Consider the following 13,051-nt stretch of genomic DNA (forward strand, 5'->3'; position numbering starts at 1 on the left):
ACCATAATCCAGACACACACTTCAAAGAATAGACTTCCTAATTCCTTTCTAGGAACATCTTCATCTGAATGTCAAGTATCAGTACCCCTACGATGTCTTCTCCTGCTCTTAACTTATCTAGCATCTTCCTCAGCAACCAACCAAGCTTTTAGTATTTCAGAACTGGATCCAATGCATCTCATCAAGCCAGTTTTCCCACAATTCTCTGATGGACCCAAAACCTGACTGTCCATCACACCACAAGAAATAATAGTAATTCTTTACTATACTACAGTTATATAGTAATTAAAATAGCATGAAAATGTCAACCTCAAATACAAATTTATCATCTTATGTAAGCTCTAACAAGTAAAAATTGCTTCCTAAACCAAAGTTATTTTTAATTAAATGTGTCCTACTGTGCCAAGACTGCATGAATAGTTCTGAATTCCAAATAGCTAAGATCGCCATGGAAAAGCTAGAGAAGCTTCATGTTAACTACAAACTCACTGGTGTCCTCATCAAAGCCAGGATGGAACCAATTTTCCTTTAGTAATTTTACTTTTTCAGTGAAGTCTCTTCTAAGTAAATGCACAGTATGTCATAAATCTTAAATAGGATTTTCAAAAACCTTCAGCTTCAGTGATTGGGAGAGAGCTATCAATCGGTCAAAGACAGGCATAAATCAATGGAGGAATTGTACATACATTTCCACCTGCTGGCAGAAAGTGTTTACACAGCAGTAGTATGCTTTTACAGTGGTTTAAGTCTGGAATAAAGCAAATGTATCAGTTGAATTTTTCTTGGTTAAAAAACGAATATTAGCAGAATTTATCCTACAATGTCACATGCACATAAAATTATTAAAGTTTGCTTTTGATAAAGCTGTATACCTCCACATCTGGGCCCCTGATATTAGTGTGATGTGTAATAATTTCTTTAAATTAACAACTGAGTGCTACCAACACATGTGGCAGTTCCCCAAAACTGTAAGTAACAAGCTTAAATTACTAAACAGAAACATGTTATGATTGTGTTAATCAGGTCGAATGTTTAGCCACATAAGTATTTTTCAGTTGATGTTCATTTGCAATTAAAAGGTGCTCTAAGCCAGGACTCATCACATACCACTGAATTGCTGTAACATGAAACCAACTGTTCTCACTTCTTCAGAACTGACTGGAGCAAAGTACAATAAAGTCAATACTACAGCTGGAAGAGGCCCTTTCCAAAGCACTACAGATGTGTTAAAAAAGCCACTATTGTCTATAAACAGAGAAGTTGAGTTAATCTCTGTTCTCCATTACACCAAGTAGAGTATTTCCAAGTACAGTCACCACACTCCCAACCTCACTTGGGGATTTTTCCGCACTTCTGCACTTTTATCTGATACCACTTCCAATGCGTCAGATCCACAACTCCTCAGCAGAGCTTTATCAAGTATCTTCCCTGCGAGTTCAATGTTCAAGTCCCAAACAGCAGTGTGTGCTAAACATTCCATGGAACAGGAGAAACTGAGTCATCTCTACTGCAGGACTGCTCAAGGGGCATCAGAAGACTAGGTTATGATTAAGTAAACTAACATTTCCATGCTCCTTTTACAAAACCTCAGTGGAAGTTTTCAAGTCTCTCCTTTCTCTCCCTTCTGACCTTGATGACAATTGTGACAAGGCTGCTTCAAACATATTTCCAAACTCAAACTGTAAAAAAACTTCTTGAAAGACATACTATTGCATTAACACATGCTGTAAAGCATCTAGCCTTTGTGCTGCCCCGTCTCTATGAATACCCAGAGAGTGACAGGCAACTACCAAACCAAATCCAAACTTCCCACAAGAATGCTGAAAATTTTCTCTTTGTCACCAAATAAAGTGCTCCATCTTTGTGCCAGAGTAACATTCCATATATGTATATAGTAACACTTGAAAGAAAATACCAGCAGATATTTTCACAAATGCCTAGTGACAAGAAAAGAAATTCTCTGTGATGCATTACAGCATTATGAGTTTAACCTTCTGTTAGGCAGCTCATTGAGGAAGCTACCAATGCTGATTCTCCACAGCTATCTGAAGAAGAAACACTTCAGGCAAGCAAAAGAATTACCATACAATAGGCTACAATTTCATTAGAAGGAACATCCTGAAGATAATGTCAATGGAAGAATATGCAAATGATCTTTTAATGAGATAAATGTGCCCTCATATCCCCAATCAAAAATGCCTGAGATCCATCTTTGCAATTGTAGGTAGCAGTTGCAAGAAACAAAGTCTCCCTTCTACTGGTGTGGGCGATGCTAAAGCTGCAACAATTACTGGAATTCCAGTCAGGAAGGGGAGGAGGAACAACCAATGCTTTTAGCTTCCAAGACACATGAGGGCATATTTCCCTTCTGTTTCTGAATGCACTATTTCAGGGAAACAATCCCTGCCAGAACTCTCATGGGACAATGCATCTCCACAGTCCTTCAAGCGTAACCTGCCACACAGAGGGAACATTCAGCTCTAAAACGCTAAAAGGGAAAGGTGATTTTTTTTTTTTTATTAGAGCTTAAGGCTCTTGACATTACTAGGTAGGTATTTTAAGAGCCTATTTCAAAGTTTAATAAAGTCATCAGGCTTTAAACAGGAAAACCTTTTATTTAAGTTGTACAATGAAAAAAATCTAGCAAAATTCTTACTGACAATTTTCCATGAGTTTCTACTGCAAAGTTGGCAAGTCAGTTTTGGAAGACTTGTTCCATGAAGATCCCTGTTGAAACTAACAGCACCAATTCATACACCATATATAGGTTTAAGAAAAAAAAAAAAAAAGCAACAGTGTTTAATCAATGCTTACCATAAAGCTTTATCTAAAGCATAATTTGAAAGTTTACAATGCAAGAATAATACTAGAACTACAAGAAATCAAGAAAGTAGCAAAAGGCAAATAAAATTGCCTGTCCTGTTTCATAAAGTATACTGTTTAATGCCTGAAGAAAGAAACAGTCACCATGGCACAGTGCAGCAGTGGAAAATGGCTGCATTTCAATTGCATCTGTATCAGCTCTACAATTTCAAGTTAATTGAAGAGGACATGTTTCTAAGGGAGGGAGGTATTGTAAGGCATTTCTAAGATAATGCTTTCTATTTATTGCGTAATTCTTTTTACCATCAAAGTTTGCTTTATCTGCTTAGAAGGGGCTTTAATGGATGTAAATAAAAGGAGAAAATTTGTCTAACATTTATGCCTTGCTGGTTGTATGAGATGTTGCTGTAAGAAATGTAAATAAAGAAATTGGGTCTTAAAAGTTTTACTCACTGAAGTTTTAATAGACCATGTCAATATTACTCTAGTACTGCCAGAGATGTCTCCAGGAACACTGAATGAATACTAAAAAGGCCTACCCTGAATCCCGCTATGGAAGTACAGATTGAATCCTAAACTTTTCATCTCCCAGTTGGATCTACAAGGGGAAATACAGTGTGGCTTCAGTATGATCATTAGCTAAAGGTAATCACATAGAGGTAAATTCTCAGGCATACACCATGGAGTAAGCTTACAAACTAAATCTGATGGCTATGTCATGCAGAGAGAGCAGTAAAAGTTCAAATTCAAAATAAATAAACTTGGTGCCAGATAAACCAAATAAAAATCATTTCCAAGAGCTACATAAGCAAAATCACAAACTGACATCTACATATAATGTACACAACATGGAAGGGAAATTCCTTTCTGAAATTACTTAGCTCAGACTTGTTTATGCTGCAAGAGTTTATAAACCAAAATGTTCTCTTTGGGTCATTTGATTATTTGGGTCGGATCTCACACTTCCGGGGTGTGACAAAGAATCAGACATGCTTATTACTTAATTTTACAAAAAACTTAACTACAGACATTTATTTGTTTAGATAGCTTAATCACAAGAAATATCAAGCATATTAAGTAGGAGTTTGATTAATCTAGAGCAATCCATCCATTAAACAAGATTAATTCATCATTCTTGATTGTTACAGAAAAAATGCTAGAAACCCAAAACAAGCAGACATTACCCCAAGGGCAATGAAGTAGTGAAAAAAATTAATTACAGGAGGAAAAGTGTTTATAATGGATAAAAAACACGTTTTGGATGGCTCAGGTCTGAAATCTGGCACCCTGGAAGATGTTTCAAATCAAGTCAACTCTGCTTTACACATTACAATCAAAAGTGACCATTTAAATCACACAACTACAGATCTGAAGTACATATTTAATATCAATTTCTGAAAAGGCTGGTATGTTTAATATTTCACAAATAATTTTTGGGCAACCATTGGCTAGTGGCTTTTATGTCAAACTCACTTGTAATACCATCTTTCTAGAGGGAAAAAAAAAATTATTGATGAAAGCTATTTCAGAAAATACACTATCTCAATTTTTGAGATGCTCACCTTTGAAAACATTAGTTAATCTTTTTCTTAAATTACATTCATGACTATACCACTAATAACATATTAAACTTTTATTGAGAGTTGAGAACTAATACACAGATTTGACAACTTTGTTTCTATTCACCAAACTGCATGCTTTCTCTCTAATCTAGACTCCCTGGTTTAGATGACCCTAATATCTGTGATTGTAAAAGTCAGGCCATGTCTACCACTACTCCAATAAGTATTCAACCTGCAGTTCCCCTTCTTGCCTCCTGAGAAGGCACTCTGTTCATACTTACTCCTGCACACAATATAATGAAACAACTGGATGATATAAGCAAAATAATTATAAATAACTATTTTTTATGATGCAATGATTTTACGAGCTGTAGGTATTGGAAATAAAATCAGTATGTCAGCATCAAAAAAATTGTTAAAACTTCTCTCTCTTTCTTAGGAAATTACCTTTTTTTCATAACCAAGTAGTACAATAGTTACTTGGTTTTCATGTAACCCTACCTAGAGCAGACTATTTTTAGTGTTTTTCGAAATAAAAGTCTTCACATTCAGACAGCATAACATTACTCCTACTGAAAGCCACAAAAATTCCACTGCTGACCCCAGTGGGAGTAAGAATAGTACCAAATGGCTCCAACTTTCCAGATTTTCCACTAAGATAACTATTGCAAAACAATGCAATTCTATTTTTTCATTAAAGGACACAAACCAATAACCAACCAAAATAAACCTAAAATCATTTTATAAGTGAGCAGTCTCAGCCCATGAGTTGCAATTGTAAAGGAACAAACCAGCATCCTTCGGGGCTGACAAGCAATAAACTGAAAGAACAATCATTTTGAAAATGTATGGCACTCCTGATCAAGGGTGACATACTCTTTAAGTACAAAGCATACCTCACTTCTGAAACAAGCAAATCAATCTTAGTCATGAACTCTGTAAAAAATCTATTTGGTAATGATAGCACAATTACTACTGCTTCTTCAGTGCAGAAGGACCAGGAACATTTTCAAATTTGTACATTTCTTTGCTTCACAAACATGCTGCAGAATAACAATTGGTTGCTCACATACCCACAAACAGCATCTCATTAAATAGCCTGCTCCTTTTTTTCCCAATTTTTAACAAGTCTGGTGAGAGATAATGCCTTCTAGTTCCTGTCATTTTATTCCCTTTCATCTCTGCGATTATTTTCCTTTGCTCTAAATACTACAAATTTCACCTCAGGATGACTGTCAAAGTGAAAGATCTCCTAAGAAGTCTCCCACCTCTTCTATATTGTTCAGGAAATTTTGCCTTGTAGATTTCAGACATAAAAAGTTGCAGTTAATGAAAGAAATAAAAATTACATACAAGGAAATTTTTACAGTCTTACCACTCTTCTAGGCAAGATGTTAGGCCCCTTTCCTTGTTCATAAAGCACAACTCAAAGTTATGGATATTCCTGAAAAACATAAAGAGACAGGTCAAACTCTGAATAGAAACTCTGCAACTAATGTGACAAACGGCTTGTTGACCTGAGTAATTCCACATGCAGCTTCACAGCCCAAACACTTGTCAAAATGGCACCGTTAAGCCTTTTTCAAAACAGCTAAGTCAAGACTTCCATCAGTCTCTAGAGTTACTCTTTTGTAAAATCAAAAGTTCATGGCAGACATTTTTTTGTCTGATTTTAATGCTCTCCCCTAAGTGGACAGGTGTCTCCCAAAGCTCTGAATCACAAAATCAAAAAAAGGAAGCCACATACTACAATGCTATTTATCTTCAGCTCTGGTAAGTAAATGATTTTAAGTACCACAGAAGGAAGGAGAAACCTCATCAGACACGTGAAACATATGAGCAAGTGGAGCATGAACATGGAAATTCAGTTTGTCACAAAAGAAAATCTCATTAAAAGGGTCAGGTTGTTCCAGAAGCAGCACTGGGGGAGATGGTAGGATCATAAGATACACGTTGAATAAGTACAAATCCATCCTCAGGCAAGAATTTTCCTCAAAAGTTTCACTTTTATTAGCAATTCAGACTTTGCCTGCTGAGCAATTCAATCTACAGGACAGAAGCAAATTATTGCCACTGCTTGCCCTTTTAAAACATTTTCCAAAAAACAAACACACCATTTTCCCCAATCAAAAAGAAAGGCAAACGATGATAACAATCAGAAATAATATTAAAGTGACATTAGTGGAGTAGCATTAAAGATTAATAAAATGCCACTAGCAGCTTGACTAAGTTTTAAAACATAGCAGCAAATCCTAAACAGACTCTTCTAAAATTAGTTTTAAGTAAGTATGGCAATTATATATGAGCCATTGTAAAAGCTTCCACCCTTTTAAAATAGTGGAAAATTACAGCCTATTTAAAAATAATAAATCAGCATTAAAAATCTCATTGACTAAGGAAAACAAAAGCTGAACAGCAGGCTGTTTTAGTTCATGTTTTCTATATAAATCAAGATGTCTCTTGAGTTACAGATCTGGGTGCTCTGCTACATATACATGCCTGCAGCACCTAGGATGATTTCAGGAAGCAGTTATGACTATCTATAACTTACATTTATGTATGTTACAAGTTCTTCTCTTTTTTGAGCAACATTGCTCAAAAGGTATGTTCCACATTCTGGTTATTTTCACTTGATTAAAAACCCCTATTCAGCATCTGAAGATGCTCATGGGAAGAAAAATTCAGGCATACGACACATGACTTCTGTAAAAACATCAGACTAGTGCAATCCTTGATGAGAAAAAGTACCTGCTATTAAAACATATCCCTAAATTTTTTCTATAACATACTCTTAAAATTGCAAGGGGTATAGATGTAATGTGATTTTGGATATCCTTGTGCAGTACAGCTGAGCAAAACACTAGGTAAGTCAAGCAGCATAGCAAGAGAACAAGATTTTCAGTCTTCACTTATAACCTTGCTTAAAAGGAATAGTCTGCCAAACTTAAGGTCCCAGAAGGTCTGAATTCCTCAGCAACCAAGCCAACATTGAAACTACAGGAATAGTTAGTACAAGAGGAGTTGTATTTTGAACTTGCCAAATAACAGCCATGGTTTAACACACAACACTAAGGAGAGAAGAATTTGTGGAAATCTAGTGGTCTATCATGGGCTTGAACAGACTTATTTGTGCCAGACCAGTTACCAAGAGCTAATGAGCATGTACTCTGAGTAACTGCAGTAAGGACTATCTTAATAAGTCTCTTATAAATATTCAAAAGTCCCACCATATTAGCAGGTCCAAACATAGTCAAGGGTGAAGGTCTCTTAAAGCGCAGCTCTAAGCATAATGCAGCCAATTCTGACTGGAACCTTGTGTTGCACCAGCACTGGCTGACAGGGGCATGACCTTCTATTGATGCTGAAAATTACAACTTGGTTCAAAAACTGTTTCATTTTGCTGTCACAGATTTAACAGCTCATGCTTTGTCCCCATGAGATGAGTAAAACATGCTCATTAGGTAACCTAGTTCCACGGGAGACAGGACTTTAAACAAAGGCTAAGCACCTATATTTTCATATTACAAGTAATTCCTCAAGGTGCTTTAATACAGACCAGTTGCAGAGGTGAAAACCAAGCACAGATCCCCAGTCCCACGGTACCACATCCTCAACAGACAGATTGTACTGATGAAAGTTACAGGTAACATTAAACATGTCAACAAAAAGCAGTGAGCACTGAGCAGAAATACAGCTCAATACACATCACAGCGATTCTGAGGCTCTTTAGAGATGTGCATAAAAAAAAGGAAACAATTTTTTCTTTGTTTATCCAGTCTATCAGACAAGACAATTATTAATTACTAGAGCACCTTCTTTCAGCTTGTCCAAAATATTTACTACCCATTGTTTGTGTCTTCCTAGTTTCAGACACACCAACGTCAGACAGTATCTGTTACAATCAACTTGGATTTACTATTTCTACCATCTGTCTGAATTCTAACCAATAAAGTAATACTGAACAAGAAAAAGGGATAAGAGGAAGAAGGGAATCAGAATACTCCAAAGATAAGCAGGCAGTTATTTCTTACTCTGAATGCAATAACAAAAACTCTAGAGGCCAAAGTGCTCCAGCTGAGCTAACTATAGTTTCCTGCTGCTGTTACTAAAAAGGTGTTGCAGAAAAGTAATTGCAAATATTACTCACAAAGTACAAAACACCAAAGAGAAACAAACAAGATAACAGTAGAAACATGTATCTGCTGGCAAAGCCAAAAGTCATTACATTATCTTCAATACGATTTGAAGTGATGAAAGAAGCCTTTAAATTTAAACAAATCTTTTAAAATTCTTTATTTCACTAAAGGCAGAAGTTTGACACCAAGTGTTAATTTAAATTAATACAAACAAGTTAGTTAAAAAAAAAAAAAAGTTGGTGTTTCATAGTTGCAGCTGCTAATGATACCCTCAGAACTGCAGGCACCTCCCAGCCTGACCCACAGCTCTGTCCATCCAGCTCTCCCTTCACACCTCTTGCCCATGCTGGGAGATCCACTGATGGGTTACACTCCCTGGGGAGAAACGTAAAGGGGGATTGTCTTGCATCCCCAAAACTCCTTTCTGGAGTACCTGCCTGTTGCACCATCAAGATCCTTGCAACATTACTTCTTCTTGTAGAAGACAATATAATTTGAAGGATATTATTTACCACCTATTTTCACAGAATTATAGAATGTTTGAGGTTGGAAAGGACCACTGGAGATCATCTGGCTCAATTCCGATGCTCTAAGCAGACACAGTTATGAGCAAATTGCCCAGGATCTTTTCCAGTCAGCTTCTGGAAATATCCAGGAATATAATCTCCACAATCTCTCTGAGCAACTTGCTCCAGTGTTCAGTTCACCTTTACAGTAATTTTTTTCCTCAGTTTTTCATCAAAATAAGACTCCTGCACTTTGTACCCATCAGCATATTAGGCTGTGCTGCCTGATGTAGTATTCTTGATCAGTGGGAGCTGCTTAAATCAATGAGCTCTGAAAATGACAATGAGATGTATAACCATGAAATTTATTGGACATGCCTGCATGCATTAGTAATGACACAGGATGGCCTCTGGGTCCAATAATGCAGAGAGCTGGATTCCTTCATCTTCCAATGACTGCTCTAAATTCCCTAGTCATACAAGGACATACAAAACAGGCACACATTTTTTACTCTAGCATATTACACCTACTTTAAACCAGTTGGGTTTTGTTTTGTTATTGTACATACTATTTAAGTTCCTTTCAATTTCACAGTGCCAAAGACATTTTAAATAATTAGTTTCTCACAAGAATCTACTACTAACATTCCTTGCCTCTAAAAATATATGCAAGCAGTTATTCTGAGGTGGAACTGGGAGAAACCAGTATAAACTCAATGCTCTTAAAGTTTCTATCAGAAATCAGTCACTAGATTTCATGTGAAATGACAAGGATACACAAGCCTATTTTTTTTGTTTTTATTACAAAAGTCTCAAGTGACATATGTTGTAAGAAAGACCACATTAACAGCGAGTGAAATGTCGAAGGTTTCTCCAGGACAAGTCACTTCTGTTTGTGATTCTCCTCTTAAAGCACTTCAGGTGTATTCAAACTACACCTGCATGAAGAAGAGAGAAATAATAATATCGGGTGGTTAATCACTAATACTGGTAATTGTTATGTATGAGCATAATTCCTTTCTCCTTTTATATTCTCTAGAAAAAAAATGCCTTGAGAGATTTCTTTTCCCCATTAGAATTCTCCAACTTGCTGTAAATATTTTATATCTGTACAGCTACTAAAGTCACTAAATCATCAATCTTGTACTCTAAAACAAGTCAGCCTATTTCAGAATCTTTCCATCCCTCCCCTCCTTCTTCATTACAGCTATTTTCATTCTAGACTCTCCACACACCGTGTGCACTTGTAAACTGTATCTGCATTGTATTAGTAGGATCCTCCTAATTAAATTTAATTTCTTCAAGTGAGAAAAAGTAACATGCTAAGCCTGCTAGTTCTTTGAAGAATGTCCTAGAAGGGCAAATGGTGAGTATAAAAAGGCTTTGTGATCTGTTAGACACAAGCAAGATCAGGTTGGTCAACATTTCAGATGCCTTCAGTAATGAAAAGCAAAGTAACTGGTATTGATTCAATTCACATCAATCTTAAAATGGTAAACAAAATAATCATATTCTCTGTATAGCAGCCTCGTGGGTACATGCAGATACACTTAAGAGATCTACAGACAATAGAAAGCTCATTTAAACCAGACACTACATGAAATTCTAGTTTTCTCAAGTGAGCTACTATGCAGACAGTAAAGCTTCCAAGATCTCTGTATCACTTATCCTTTGAATTTAACTGAAGCCAGAAACTCTCCAAAGATCAGGACATTTCCTAGAAATTACAACTGTAAAGTTTGTCTACTTCTAAAAGAATAGCTCTTCTCTTCAACAGAGATACCTGTATTACTGGTTTTGAAGCTTTCACAATATGAAAATTCATTTGTTTATTGCTTTACAAAAAAGATGCAGATGCCAGTTAAGAAACTAGACAATCTGTGAATTCAGTATTTTCTAAAGGCAGTGTTACATAGAAAGCTTGCTGCATTTTAACAAGAGGCACTGTAGTCCTTCAAATATTGACACAAAAATTGAAGCAAAAAGTTAGAGATGCTATAGCTTCTGCTTCCATTTAAAAAAAAAAAAAAAAAAAGGAAATTCCTTTTTATGGCCCCCTTGACTATCTTCCATAAATTACAGAACATTTAACTTTTGTGGAATTTTTACGTTCTTCCTATTCCTTTGTAGCACACAGAATTTGCTTTTACTTTTATCTATATTCAGATGAAGAATGTGAAGCAAATTTCTTGTTTTGTTCATAAAAAATTAAATCCAAAACCAAGGGAGAGAATACAAGGTCAAACTAATACAGGAAACTAAAACATCTTGGAGGACAGAGCTTTAGATACTTACAGTCCTGTTGGCCAACGCTAAGGTTACCAACATCACTACCCTCCTACAGAGAGGGAAATGAAAAGAATTTGCTAAATATAGCTAGAACTGTTTGGAAGGATGCCTATCCTTATTTGTGCATTCATCTGTTTAATTGTGGGCAATATAGTCCACTAGACAGCAAAGGAAAGCGTGGATGTTCAGTATTCTCTGAATTACACCATCTCAACTGGAGATTGCACTTATTTACAAAGTTTCCATTTATACTATTGTAAACTGTGTATTTTGAACCTCTTCACAGTTCTAAGAACCTCTGAACTTTTTTTCCTCAGGTTTGGGAATGCACTAAATGCCTAAGTGGAAACAAGCATGGTGAAAAAGGAATTCTTGTGTTTACTGCATGACCTCAAGTCTTCCAACTCCCAAGCTTCAGTTCTGTTTAACATTAGTTCTTCAGTCCCTTAAAAACTAAATTTCCTGAAATTCAGAGTTATCACACTGCTGCTTTGCTTCAAAACAACTAAAAGTGGTTTGTGGTGTCATAAATGAGACAAGATGGATATTTCCTTCAACAGACATAGAAACATGGGTTCAGAGACCCCACCAGGGTTACTGTTATTGATAAATAAATTCTACCACGGTTTCAAACTCATAGATTATACAATTTAGTAAGCTTCCATCACATGACATTAAAATTCCACCACATGACATTAAAAACAGCCTCTAAAATGCTCCACCTCTAAAATACTGCCTCAGGAGAGGGAACATGTTTTTTACTTCCATTATCTTTCAGCCTGCAGTAAGGAAGTGCCTTCGTCCTGAATCAGAACCCAAAGGAATTTAGCAAGTGCTATTTCTGCTTGTAGTCAAATCTTCAATATGTAATTTACATCTTGATATGTCATCATTTCTTGGTATTTAACTTAGTAACAGCTTCTCTAAAGTAGAGATTTTATTACATAAATTATGGAACTAGCAGACTGGGTGTAGTGGAGACAGCATAAATTCCTGAATCAATACAAAACGTGTCCCTCGTAGTAGTTGTTATTCTATGCAGGTGTGTTATTGATTACAGTCATAATGGTCTCACTTCAGCTGCCATCAATAACTCACTACTTGTATTGTCACAATGAATTAAAGAAGAACCAGTCTAAAAACATTTGAAGTTATACCAGCATGGCATGACCCAGCCTGTGGCGCAAAGCAGAACACTGCCAGTTGAAGGTAGAATTCATGTTTGAGACTTCACTTGACATTACATTGACACAACAAAATCAAATGTGATGTTTATTTAGGCAGAAGGGATTATATCTTAAACATATAGAAAAACTCTTCTATTTATAGCTACTTCATACAAGAAAACTATGCTTTCGATACCTTGGGAACATTATTAGAATACACTTATTGATATGCAACACTGAATCCAAGTTTTATGGATGGTTATTGTCATTTTACTGATCAACATGACTGATGCTTTCTTGCATCAGGTTAAGAATTGCAGAAGGAATGTTAGATTATTTCACTTTTAAACAGAGCTCATTTCTGAAACAAAACTTGACAGCAACATACAACAGGAGAATACTAACCACTAGCCAAAAATTTGTCAAGTATTGAAAATCTAAGTACAGATAATGTTATTACTATGACTGTATGAAACACTTCATTAATGTTAGCATATATAAGTGTTTTTCTATTAAATACTTCAGAGGAGAGACACAGCAAAAGAAGAACACTCATTGTCACTCACTGG

General features: G+C 36.0%; 1 protein-coding gene across 10 annotated transcripts in view; it reads right to left on the bottom strand.

The window, feature by feature from the left end:
* ARVCF (ARVCF delta catenin family member) overlaps window positions 1-13,051 on the bottom strand; it is a 249,036-nt gene that overhangs the window by 225,720 nt on the left and 10,265 nt on the right. For 9 of the 10 annotated variants that reach the window (XM_051634294.1, XM_051634300.1, XM_051634301.1 and 6 more), the window contains one exon: window positions 5,761-5,829. The gene's annotated coding sequence lies outside the window, so the exon portion shown is untranslated. Of the gene's footprint in view, window positions 1-5,738; window positions 5,830-13,051 lie in introns of those variants that run through there. The other variant, XM_051634295.1, reaches the window with a different exon arrangement.

This window comes from Apus apus, chromosome 16 (genome assembly GCF_020740795.1).
Source record: "Apus apus isolate bApuApu2 chromosome 16, bApuApu2.pri.cur, whole genome shotgun sequence".
Lineage (NCBI taxonomy): Eukaryota > Metazoa > Chordata > Aves > Apodiformes > Apodidae > Apus > Apus apus.